General features: G+C 49.2%; 1 pseudogene; it reads right to left on the reverse strand.

Moving 5' to 3' along the window:
* Nucleotides 1-324: 324 nt before the first annotated feature.
* LOC148592413 (TATA element modulatory factor pseudogene) lies at nt 325-12,194 on the reverse strand (annotated as a pseudogene).
* Nucleotides 12,195-13,394: the final 1,200 nt, after the last annotated feature.

Below are 13,394 nucleotides of genomic sequence, written 5' to 3' on the forward strand. Positions count from 1 at the left end.
TAGACTGCCCTCCAGGTTCTTTTAGTGTTACCCGTTCGATGGGTTTCTTTTTCCCAATTTCCATTTCTGCCGCACCAGTGGAACCAAATCCACTTGCCCTTCTAGCAACACTTTCCGCAAAGGGTCCAGCGGCTTTGAACGATACAAGCTGCCCAATTTTGGCTCCCGCAGGCAGGACAGCAGGAGGGTTTGGAGTCCAGACCATCAAGGAAACGATCCCTGTAAAGTCTGCATCCATTACACCGGGTAACACAAAAAAACCCTTACAGGTAGCGGATGACTGCCCCAGTAGCAAAGCGCTTAGACTGCGCCCTAGGGGACTCTTCATGTTAGTTGGGACACATCGCACTTGTGCGCCAGAGTTGTTTCTATTGCTGTAGCGACAGCCACTCCGTCACTGCCTGTGGTGGTGGCAGCAACGCCATCCAGGCAGCCTGGGACCGTGCTTGTGTCGTAGCGCACAGTCCCGTCACGCTCGTCCCTCTGTTTCCCAAAGGGGTCCCATATTTGTGGAACTGTGATCGGCAATCTGCGGCTCAGTGCCGCAACGATCACACATCCCAGAAAAACCCCCTTTATAATTCTGCTTACCCATGCTCTTCCCCTTACTCCCTGGACCCGCTCGGCATTGTACCTTGATGTGTTCTCGCTTCCTGCATTTGAAGCATCATGGGATGTGATCACTCCTTCCTTGTTGGACCAACGGCTTGACCACAGCCGCGAAAGCAGAGGGTAGATACCCGACATGTTCCTCAGCTGATCGTATTTGCGCACATGCATCCATCATTTGTGCAATACTAGCGTTTTTGGGCAGGACCTGTAAAACTTGTTTGCAACCTGGATTAGCATTTTCTATTGCCAAAGACATCAGCAGGGCTTCCCACACCTTGTCTGTTAAAGGGGTTTGTTCTAACGGGTCACAAAGGCGATATAAAAACTGCATATAGGATTCCACGGCCCCCTGCTTGACCGAAGTATATGGTGGCGTCGGCTTACCATCCTCAGGAAGGGTGCTTAGTGCCTCTCGCGCCAAGGTTGCTGATAAGCGCAAAACCTCTGTATTTAATCGAGCTTGGTGTTGTACATCAGGTCACTGACCTCCCCCAATGAGCATGTCTGTCAAGACCAGGCGCAACAGGTCTCTTTTGTCTCTTTCCAAATTAGTGAGAGTGGCAGCTGCAGCCACGTCCTGCCACTGAGTGTGCCATAGCACTTCCTGCATAGGACCCAGCAGAACGGAAGCCAATTGTCTGATATCATGAGGTATTAGCAAATGCCCCGTCAATATGTTATTAAGTATAGCTTGCATAAAAGGACCATGTAAACCGTATTGTTGTACCGACTTACGAGCTTCCTTGATCAGATCCCATGACAGCGGCACCCACTGATTTGGACCCCCTATAACTACTGGATAGGCATTAGGAAGCAATTCCCATTCTTTTATTGCATTTTTGAATAATTCCTTTCCAATGTTTCCTTGAGTCATATTCTTCAAATCTGCCTCCTCCACCTCCCCCGTCATTTCCTCGACCGCATCTTTTGCTTTCCTCCCAACGCATGAGCACAGTCCTTCCTTCCTCTTGCGAAACTCTCTCCCAAATCCTTTCCTTTTCCCCTAACTTTCGTAATAGATAGTTTGCCCACTCCGCATGTCCTGGGGGTGCAAGGGGCGGTTGAGGTGCAGGAGATGGAGGTGGCGAGGGCGCTAGGGGTGGATAAAATGTTGTCCCGCTGCTATTGGGCGGTCGGCACGGCGGTATTGGCGGTGGATCCTTTGGATCTTTGGCTCCTGCAGTTCCTTCAGGAGCTTCTTCTCCCGAAGACGGAGGCGACGGCCAGGGCTCGTCAACCGTCTCCCCCTCTTCCATCCTTAGCTGCTCCTCCATTGGGGGTGCTGACAATGATACAGGGGAAAGTACAGAAGGTTGTTTGAATACTCTAATATGAGCCGGATATGCCGCTGATCCTGATGAAGGTCTCAGGGTGGCAAATGCCCCAGCTGCTGCAGATCGTTCTGTTTTTAAACTTTGCAAGGTTGATAGCACCAACCTCCAAGTGGTAGCTAAGTTTTCTGCTTCTTTACTACTATTGCTTACTCTGTCCCACAGTTTTCTCTGACCTTTTCCCATACTTCAACTTTGAAAGCGTTCTCTGGTTCAGCAGGGAACCCCTTTTTCTCAGCACCAGATTAACAATTTCCGGAGCATAAGCTCATCGTACTTAATTCCTCTCTTAGAGAGTATATGAAGGATAAGTTTAACAATTGCACCTTCTTCTTTTGTGACTCCTTGACCCATCTCCTGCCCCAACTGCTCACCTCACAGAGTGTCCCGTTGCAGTGTTCATTCTTCTTGGTCCCGCTGAGCTGTCCTCCAGCTGGGCCTCTCCTTCGGGGTTCCCCACGTGCTTCTTCAGCTTCAATGTGTCATGCCGTGCATCACGTCAGGGTCACCAAATAAGGAGAGAAAAACCATGGGCTCAGCACAATCCAACCTGAATCAAGCTGAAAGACCCATTTATTCAAACAAAGACGTCCCTTATATACCATTTCCTTTCCCCCGTGTGCACACGCCCCCATATCATCTGATTGGCCTTTCTTCTCTCTGGTTGGATGTTGTCCTCTCCGTCGATCTTCTAGAACCTTCCTCATTCCGCAGGTTGAAGGTGACCATTTTTGGTCTGTGCCACTTGCTTGTATGGCTGGTTCATCGGGTGGCCATATTCCTCTAAGAATGACTCCACATAGGTGCTGGCATTTGCCTTTGATCTGCACTCATGTGGAGCATCAGGGCTGCACAGTTGTGATATCAGAGGATTTTTCTAGTCCTCAGTATCTTCTGTGCAGTAATAGTTCTTTTTTGTGTAGGGCTTTTCTGTTTGTCTAATGATGTTTGTGTGTATGGCTGTCTGTGTGGGGCTGGAGCTGCCTTGCCCATTGGAGTTGGCTGTAGTGGTGCATGGAGATTGGCACGGATGGCCTGGAGGGGTGATTGGTCAGCCTGTGTGAAATCTGCTTGATGTATTTAACTATTATGGGGAGGGATAGGGATTGTTTGGTCAGGTCAGAGGCTGTTTAGTTTGCTTTTGGGATGCAGAGCAGCGTTCCCAGGGTTCCCAAAAGAGCTGGAGGAAGAAAGGGAAAGATGAATCATAGAATGCTTAAGGTTGGAAGGGACCTCTAGAGGTCATCTAGTCCAACCCTCCTGCACATGCAGGGTCACCTAGAGCACCTGGCACAGGACTGCATTCAAGCGGGTTTTGAAGATCTTCAGAGAAGGAGACTCCACAACCTCTCTTGGCAACCTGTTCCAGTGCTCTGTCACCCTCACTGTTAAGAAATTTTTCCTTAAGTTTCTGTGGAACTTTTGATTCTTCAGTTTGTGGCCGTTTCCTATAGTTCTGTCGGTGGCCACCAGTGAAAAGAGGCCAGCACCATCCTCCTCACTCCCTCCCTTGAGGTACTTATAGACACTGATTAGATCCTCTCTCAGCCTTCTCTTCTCCAGGCTGAACAGGCCCAGCTCCCTCAGCCTCTCCTCATAGGGCAGATGTTCCAGGCCCCTGATCATCCTTGTGGCCCTGCGCTGGCCTCTCTCCAGCAGCTCCACATCCCTCTTGTACTGAGGGGGCCAGAACTGGACACAATACTCCAGATGTGGCACCAGGGCTGAGTAGAGGGGCAGGATCACCTCCTTTGACCTGCTGGAGACGCTCTCCTTAATGCACCCCAGGATCCCATTGGCCTTTTTGGCCACGAGGGCAACTGCTGCCTCATGGTCAACTTGTCGTCCACCATGGCACCCAGGTCTTTCTCTGCAGAGCTGCCCTCCAGAAGGTCCGTCCCCAGCCTGTACTGGTGTCTGGGGTTATTCCTCCCCAGGTGCAGGACCTGAGCTAGAGAGTTGTTGGAAGGCAAGTGTTGTGGTCCATGGGCTTTCTTGATGGCATTTTGCTTTGTATCTGTAGGTGTTGAGTAATACAGAGAGCAGGTCACTCACATTCCAGAGCAGCACAGAAAGATGATCATTGGCCTGTGCGAGTAGGCAGAACCTAACTTACGCGAGGTTGTCTTCCCGGTCCCATCCATCTTGCCCACTTGTGTTCTGCCTTTACAGATGCTGTGGCAGGCATAGCACTCGCTCCATGTAGGCCAGCGATCTGGATGGCCTAGGAGAAGAGGTAAAGATGTAGTGGGATATTGTTGTAGTTGATGTGTATGTGGGTTTTTTTTTGTTATCTCCTCAAGGAGTGCTGTTTTATCAGTGTTTTTAGGTGTTGTTTGTGACTGCTGAGGGGAGAAGCTGAGTGGACACAACAAGCCTGAATAGGTGAGAGTGGCATCTGTATGTGTCTTTTCTTAGTTCTTTCTATTTGTTGGGGTATTGTTGATCTGCTTCTTGGCAATCTGCTTCTTGGTTATTTGCCTTTACTCTGCTTTTCTGGGTACTGAGCGGGCTTTTTCCATTCATGGCTGAGGATTTGAGGTGAGGCAGACTAAATGAATATGATGGCGTGTCAGTAGTTCTGGGAATAGTCATTCCTGCCTGGCGGAAGGTTCGCCTGATAATTTTGTTTGTTCTATGTGTCACCACAGCCCTGATACTGGAGAGTTGATCTGGCAAAGTACAGGTGACCAGAACGACAGCCATACTTTGGTGTTTTTCTTTTTTTTCACAATAGAGGTGGGAGCCATCTGTCATGGGGATGACTACTTGTGCTCTGGTTTGGCAGGTGCTGAAGGCAAACCTGATGTCTCAAACAAAATCAAACAGAATGCATTTGGCAACTGAAGACTGTTCCTGAGGTCCTGTGGTGACTCTGAGCACAGCAAAAGCTAAGTGAAAGGGTAGACATTGTTGGGGTGTCTTGACTGTGTGCGTGCACACATGCTAGTACATATTCTCTAGTGTGTGTGCCTCTTGTGTCGGGGGAGCTTGGGGTATTTCAGAGGAGAAAGTGCAGGTGCACTCAGACAGGCAGCTCCAGCCTGTGTCTCTATGGTGTGTCATGTAGCAGCAGTCTCTGCTCAGGTCTTGAGACTGATCTTGTTCTTCGTGTTCTAAAATACATCCTGCATTGTGCAACACTAGTGCTGTAGGCATCCTTTGTGTTTCTGACTGACCTGAGTCGTCATCATCATGCCGCCAGCAGATCACATCTTGTACCACAAATGCAGCTAAGGGGCCTTCCATCCATCTCGTGGCAGGTCATCTTCATAATCCTATTTGAGGCTGTATCGGTCTCTCTTTCTTCTTTGGAGGCCAGTGTTGTTTCTCGGCTTCCCAGCACACTTTCAGGGTTATCTTCCCTTGCATCATCACAACCTCGAATCTGTTTAGCCGGTGACTTCCACCTCACTGTCTCTGGCTTTGCCGGCCCCATTCTGACACGGGCGCTTGTGTTTTGAATTTCTTCCGGTCTTGAGCTGAGCATCATGCCTGCATGGTTCTGATGTTATAGGACTGTTATCCTAAGTACGTTTTGTGTGGTATTAGTTGTTTTTGTGTAGAGCTTTCCTTTTTTTTTCTCTGATACTGTTTATGCGTGTGCCTGTCAGTTTTGGGGCTGGAACTGCCTTGCTTGTGTGAGTTGGCCATAGTAGTGTGTGGAGTGTGGCAGTGATGGCCTGGAGCAGTGATAGATCAGCCTCTGGGTAATCCCCTTGATTGTAGTTATTTATTTTTGGTCTGTGGGTATTGGCTGTTGGGGCAGGTGGATGTTGGGATTTTTTTTTTTTTCAGATGCAGAGCAGTGTTCCTGGGTGTCCCAAAAGACATGGAGTGAGAAAGAGTCTCACCCTAACAAGAGGTGAGCTAAGGAGTTGTTGGAAGGAGAATGTTGTGGTCAGTGGGCTTTCTTGAACTTTTGTTTTGTGCATGTGGGCAATGAGGCATCAAGCAATTTGGAGAGCGGGTCGTTTGTGTCCAGAGTAGCATGGCAAGGTGAGTGTTGGCCCACGAGGGGAAGTGGAGCCTAGTGTCAGGCAGTTTTCGGGCCGATGTCCCTCTTGCCCCCTTGTGTTCTGCTTTTACAAATGCCGTGAGGCATAGTTGTTGCGGTGCATAGGCTAGAGGTCCAATCGGCTAGCAGAAGAGCTAAAGGTGTTGTACTGGGATATTGTTGTAGATGGGGTATATTTTTTGTCATCCCTCATGGTTTAGGGTTAGGGTAGGGTTTAGGGATAGGGTTGGGATTAGGGTTAGGTTATTGTTATGTTAGAGTTTAGGGTTAGTGAGGTAGGGTGTATGACGTAGGATTAGAAACCGCTGGCTAGAGGTTAGGGCTAGCATGAGAAACAGCCATTTATGTTTAGGGCTGGGGCTAGGGGCATCATGAGAAACAGCCATGTACATTTGGGGGCTAGGGGTTTGGGACCAGCAGGAGAAACAGCTGCAGACGTTTGCGGGTAGGGGCATCATGAGAAACAGCCATGTATGTTTGGGGCTAGGGTTTGGGGCCAGCATTGCGCCCCCAGAAACTGTTGCAGATGTTTGGGGCTAGGGGCCAGGGCCGGCATGAGAAACAACCGTGGATGTTTGGTGCTAGGGCCTGCCATGAGAAACAGCCGCGGACGTTTGGGGTCGGGGCCATCATGAAACAACCATGAACATTTGGGGCTAGGGGCCAGCATGAGAAAGAGGCATGTACATTTTGGGCTAGGGGCATCATGAGAAACAGCCAAGAACGTTTGAGGATGGGGGCCATCATGAAACAGCCACGTACGTTTGGGACAAGGGACCAGTATGAGAAATAGCCACGTACATTTGGGGCTAGGGGCCATCATGAAACAGCCACGTACATTGGGGGCTAGGGGCCATCATGAGAAACAGCCATGTACGTCTGGGGCTAGGGGCCACCATGAGAAACAGCCACATATGTTTGGGGCTATGGAATAGCACAAGAAACAGCCAAGAATGTTTGAGGATGGGGGCCCTCATGAAACAGCCATGAACGCTTGGGTCTAGGGACCAGTGTGAGAAACAGCCACGTACGTTAGGGACTAGGGATTGGCATGAAACAGCTGCGTACGTCTGGGGCCGGGGGCCAGAATGAGAAACACGTAGAGGTGTTTTTTTTTTTTTTTTAAGTGTGGTGAACAGGATGTAACATCGTTGGCGTTCGCTGACGACCTGGCTTTGCTCAGTGACTCTTGGGAGGGCATGAGACAAAATATTGAAGTGGTGGAGGAATTTTGTCAACTAACTGGGCTGTGGGTTCAGGCCTCCAAATGCCATGGGTTTCTAATCAGGCCAGCGAAGGAGTCAGATACCATCAACAACTGTGACCCATGGTCAGTTGCAGATATGGAATTGAATATGATAGATCTGGGCAGTTCAGAAAAATATCTAGGCCTGGGGATAGACCCTTGGATAGGGATATCCAAACCTGAACTACAGGGGACACTGGCCCGCTGGATTAATAACATTGGGGGAGCCCCGTTGAAACCGCTTCAGAAGGTAGATATCTTGAGGACTTATGCTATCCTGAGACTACTGTTCAGTGCCAATCATGCAGGTCTGAACACCACCTACCTCCACTCCCTGGACCAGATGATCAGATCTGCTGTCAAAGGCTGGTTATGTCTGCTGCTGAGTGCATGTGACACCATCCTATACGTTGGATATAAGGATGGTGATTTGGGACTCCCCCGTCTGCTGAGCCAAGTTCTGAACATCTAGGCTCACAGATTGTTATGGATTGCCCGCTCTGAGGATACCATCAGTCGGAATATAGTTTGCCAGGAGGGGATCCAAGAGGAGGTGAAGAAGGCTTGGATTGCGGTGGGTGGGCGTCCGGCCAAAGTTCCAGCACTGACAGAGGAGTTTCCCACGGTGGCTACAGAACCTTCAATGGCCAACGAACCCTCGTCTGAATGGGAGAGAGTAGTCCCTAGAGTCATCTGTCCTGTTCACTGTAGATGGAGAAAGAAAGAAATGGAAAACTGGGCCAATCTAAGATCTCAGGGCCACGGAATTAAGAACTTTGAGAATGAGCAAATTAGTAATTATTGGCTGTTACATTATAAAGGCATCCCCCATCGTAAATTAATAATGGCCATCCAACTATGGGCCAACGTATACCCTACTTGGGAATTCTTGGCTCGTGGTTTGGGTGAGGGTGCATCAAGAGGATGCAGGCATTGCCCTGCAGAATGAGAGACCTGTGCCCATATAATCGGTTACTGCCCTGTAGTCCAAGAAGCATGGATTAAAAGGCATAACAACTTGTGCAGTTTGTTGGCTAGAGGCTCACGAACTGGAGTGGGTGGTTTATTTGGAGCCCCACCTCAGGGACAGTAAAAACGAACTCTTTAAGCCCGACCTGCTTTTGGTTAAAAGGGTCAGTGCAGTAGCAGTGGACATTATTGTCCATTATGAGAGTGGATTAACCACCTTGAGTGACGCAGCGGTAGAAAAGGTGGGCAAATATAAACATCTTGTAGAGGATGTCCAAAATTTAACATCGGCCTCGGAAACTGAATTTGTGGGTTTCCCGATAGGTGTATGTGGGAAGTGGTACAGTGGCAACGAGAGACTCCTCACCGACCTTGGGCTCTCCTCCAGCCGCATGAAGAGGATAGCGAGGGTGTTTTCCCAAAGGGCCCTCCTATCCTTAGTGGACATAATACATATTTTTGTGAGTCAGGCCAGGCAGATGTAACTATCTGCTTGTGGGGGGGCAGGGTTAGATTTGGCTTTTAATTGGCTGTTTCCCCCTAATTAACACCTTCCCGTCCCGGCTCCTTTCCAAACTATACTGACTCTCTTCCCCCTTCCGTCTGCAATGATCACATTCTCCTTCCAGAGGACCAAACAATCTTTGATCCCTTGGAACTGTAGGATCTGGTCCTTGCTTCCTTCCTATTAACTTTGGTAGAGATGGTGGGACTTAACATCTCGTTCCCGTATGACGCATCCTGTTTTTATACCAGATATGACGAGGTGGACAGGCCACCTAAAAGCTGGAAAAGGTGCCTTGCAATCGCAAGGTTCATTAAACCTCATCTTCTAATTAGTGACGCGCATGAATGGATGAACGAGATTCCCACTCTCCCTACCTACTATCCAGTGAAACCACAGCCAAGGGAATGGGCTTAGTGGAATCAGCGGGGAAAGACGACCCTGTTGAGCTTGACTCTAGTCTGGCGCTGTGAAGAGACATGAAAGGTGTGGAATAAGTGGGAGGCCCCGTGCCGTGGCCCAGCCACCAGTGAAATACTACTATTTGTAGCAGCTTGGAGCGGGTCAGGAATGCCAGACAGCAACTTCATAGAAGCTGGAACTGACTTCGTTTATTAGCTTACATGCAGTACATTTATATGATTCTAGCAGTTAGTGATGTAATTACACAGGCTCCTAATTGGTAGACAATGATCTAACTAATACCCTTACAGCCCCCCTTACTTGTTTAGCTCATCCTTTTAGTTCAACAGCTCTTCTATTCCCTCTGACCTTGGTCTACTTCCTTATCTCCTAGTTAGCAGTCCCTTTGTTCTTTCACTGAAACCTGAAAGCCCGGCTTGAGCAGGCCGCCTGGGCAGCCATGTCCGTGGCTCTCTAACCATTCCTCTATAATTCCCCCTTTTTCTTTAGATTAGGTGACCCCGGGAGGCAAGCCAGCCTTGAGGTGTCAGATTCGGATTGCGTGAAAAAGCATGCAGTAGGCGGGTTAATAGAGCGCGAACACAGGCCCAGGCCATCATCAACCCAATTACCAGTAACAATCCCCATAACAGTAGCATCAGCAAGGACTTGACTACAGATTTTATCCATCCCCCAATTCCTAACCAGTCCGTTAGTCCATCTAGACCGAAAAATCCCACATCCTTTGTTACTTTCTCTGTATGCTTGATCAAGTCGTGGAGTTGCCAATGGATGGCTGCCGAGTGATCCTGCAAGTCCATACAGCACATCCCATCGAGATCCTGACACCCATGTCCATGAGCAAGAAGCAGGAAATCAATAGCAGCACGGTTTTGTAGCTCAGCATGTTGTACCTGAGACAAGTCATACGACAATTCACTAAGCACAGTACTAGTTGCATTCGCTTGTTTCAAGGCCTAGCAGGCAAGGTGCTCAATATTTTGGTGCGCCTGCGCGGCTGATACCCCGGGGACGAAGGACGCTGCTACAACCTCCCAAGTGCTCCAGAGATCAACGCTATCCTCACATTCTGAGCTAAGAGTGTTCGCTGCTCTTTTTGATCGCCTTAACAGGGTCTTGCTGTTCCCCGGAGGGCCGTGTGGCCAAATCATACTAAGGCGACCAAATGTGCAAGGCCCACCCATAGGCTGGGACGGAATGCCAGCCCAAGCTCGGTTCCCACATATCAAAAACCACTCGGTGGGAAGCTTCCTAGGCCGGATAGTTCCCGTATTGTGGGTAACATTTCCGTTACACCATTCCTTTTCCCCTCTTGCCTCCTCAAGGGTTTTTGCATACTCATCTTTGAGACCTTCCAGTTCAACCTCGTATCTACTATTCTCATTTTCCATTTTCTTCAGTCTGTTTCTCTCCCCTTCTAGTTGAACCTGGAGACGAGCATTTTCTTGCCTTAAAAGACTATTCTGGGATTCAGTAGAAGACATCTGAACTTTAGTAGAAAGAAGTTCTTTTGTTGCAGCCCGTTCTCTTTCGGCAGCTGCTGCCAAAAGGGCTTGAGACTCACCAAGTCTGTCAGAAAGATTCTTTTCCAATTTTTCCCACGAGGAGGTTTGCGCTGCCAGCATGGCTTGCAAATTTTCTATCTGCCAGAGCAGTGGCCGTGTAGCAGATGTAACACTTTGACTCGGTTCTTGGTTCCGACTCTCTTCTTGCAGTCTCTGTTGTAGTTCACTGATTTCCTGACGTAAGTAGCCCTCTCTTCTTGCTGCCTGTTGTTCTGCATGTTGCAGCGCTAGCCGCAGGTCTGCCACCTGAATTGCCAAAGCTTCTTGTTGCTGCCGTGCCTCATCCTGGGCCTTCTCCAAAGCTAAACCAAGTTCTTCCTTTGCCTTCATTTCCTGACTTAGGGCTGCCTCTTGTGCCTCACTGTCCTTTGTGGCATTAGCTTTATGAAGATCTGCAAGTTCCTTGTAAACACTGTCAAGTGCTGCCTGGACACTTCTGTTCCTTTCTTCAAGATCTTCCACCTCTGCCTGGAGCTTATTAAGATCCTTTTCTTGTCGCTCTACAACACTGTTCAGTTGTTTAATACTGTCTCGATGCTGCTTCTCAAGATCCTCTTTGCCATCAAGTACCTGTTTTAAATGCTGCAATTCCTCTTCCAATTCCTTAATCTTTTTTTCTGTTTTGTGTTAGTATTTTCTCTTTCTCCTTTGCTCTTAGTTTCTTAATAAGGTTGGAACTGTGCAGCTGCTGTTTAGAAAGCTTTTCTCCTTCTTCCATTAATCCTTTGATTTGCTCATCTTTTTCTTTCAGTAATTCAGCTGTTTCATTACAATTAAGTCTAGTAGCCAATTCTTCTTTAACATTCTTTACTTCCTTTTTAGCTGCAACCCTTTCTTTGCATGCAAGCTGAGCTTCTATTCAGCATCTGCTATTCGCTGAATGAACAACTCTTTAACGGATGAAATGCTATTGCTCTCTTCCTTCATTCTAAGGATTTCATCTTTAAGTTTATCATAAGCTTCCTCCAGCCGTGCCTTTTCTTTCCTAGTACTCAATAACTGTGTTTCCCTCTTCTCTAGTTTAGCATGGGTGTTATTTTGGCATCGAGGACACCAAACTCGCCCTTCACTACAGTTTTTTCGGATATGACCCCTCCTTCCACACCTAAAGCACTTAGGGCCGTTCGTGTTTTCCCTCTTTTCTTGGTTTCCTCTCGGGCCCACCAAAGGTTGTAGCGCAGCGGACACGAAATGCTTGGGCTTGCTGCGCCACTGAATCAAGCAATGCCTGCTCTACCTGAGCCCCTAAAAATGCTCCTGGGTTTCCCATACCCCGACGGGCAAGTTCTTCAAGCATCTCCTCGAGTGAAATCCCTTGTGGCAAAGTGACCAGAACATCCCTGGTGCGCTTATTAGCATTCTCAACCGCTAAGGATTGAGCCATAAGTTTCCTTGTTTTCTCATCTAGCGTATCCATTTCCTCCAAGGCCTTAAGCAAGCGGTCAATGAATTCACCAAAGGACTCGTTCATACCCTGCTTAATTCCCACGAAGGAAGGGCCTTTCTTCTCCTCAGGTAAGGACATAAAGGCCGATAGGGCAGTTTGCATCACCAGCCTTAACAAGATGTCTGGAAATCGCATTTGCACGTCAGTACTGCCATACGGCCCCTGATCCAGCACCGTTTCAACCCGTAATCCCTCCAGCGGATCTCTCTGAGGCCGAGGTATGGCACATTTGCGCGCAGCGTGGGCTGCCCACTGTCTTTCTGTTGTAGGTAATTAGGGTCTGGCGGCCAGAAGATATCGCGCTGTACGGAAAGATAGGGCCCCTAATAGCCAATAGCGTTTAGTTTATGATGTAAGCAGACGGATGTGATGTTGTAAACCTTAGCTATGTAACACTGTGTTACCCATCAATAAACGCCATTTGCCGTCCACCACATTGGTGTCAGCGAGCTGATGGCCCGAGCGGCCTGGGGGTGGTCGCTGTGCTGTTCCTGAACCAGGTCACCACGCCGTTTGAAAGGCAACAAGTGGTGCCGAAACCCGGGATCATCGCCTGGACGGGTGAACGGCGGCCGGAGCCGCTGGACCAGCCCGGCGGGGAGGACGCTCCCGGACCAACAAGGAGGATGGAAGCCCTTGTGAAGGTCATATCGCAATTACATAAGCATTAGGGGATTGATTGTAAGCCAAAAGATTTTACTCTCGCTGTTGTGAGGCTTTTACAAATTAAGGTCATAGATCAGCCAGTGGATATTCTCCACCCTGAAGTGTGGGACAAATGTACTAAGGCGTTAGCCGAGGAGACGATGTCCTCGGGTTGTGGGAAAAACCTTCAGTCTTGGGGAAAAGTTGCACAGGCCTTGCAGAAAGCTATAAAAGAGCAGGAGACCTGGGTGGCGGTAAGGGACTGTTTGTTGGTCACCCCGAAAGTGGGAGTCGGGCCAGCTGCACAGACTTTGCACCCCCCAGACGATGGTGATTCTGCTGAGCCTAAAGATCTGCAAGAGCGCGATACATCCCCTCCATCCCCGAACCCCGTCCCGCTTACAGAGAAGCAAAAACAGCCGAAATCTGTTTGGGGCGAGCTAGCTGAGGAAGCTAGGAACATCGAAAGAAAGTCAGAGCTTGGGGACGTCTGGGTCAGGCCACCACCCTATGCGCCCCAAAATGGTGCCAGGCCGCAAGGGGAAGGGTGGGGCGAGGATGCCCCCGGCGGGAACAGGGAGGAAGCGCTAGAACTAACAAGCGCATGCAAACGAGAGGGGGAGGAGAACAAGG

Source organism: Tinamus guttatus, unplaced genomic scaffold (assembly GCF_059628265.1).
Source record: "Tinamus guttatus ecotype Peru unplaced genomic scaffold, ASM5962826v1 Tinamus_guttatus_pri_ptg000610l, whole genome shotgun sequence".
Classification (NCBI taxonomy): domain Eukaryota; kingdom Metazoa; phylum Chordata; class Aves; order Tinamiformes; family Tinamidae; genus Tinamus; species Tinamus guttatus.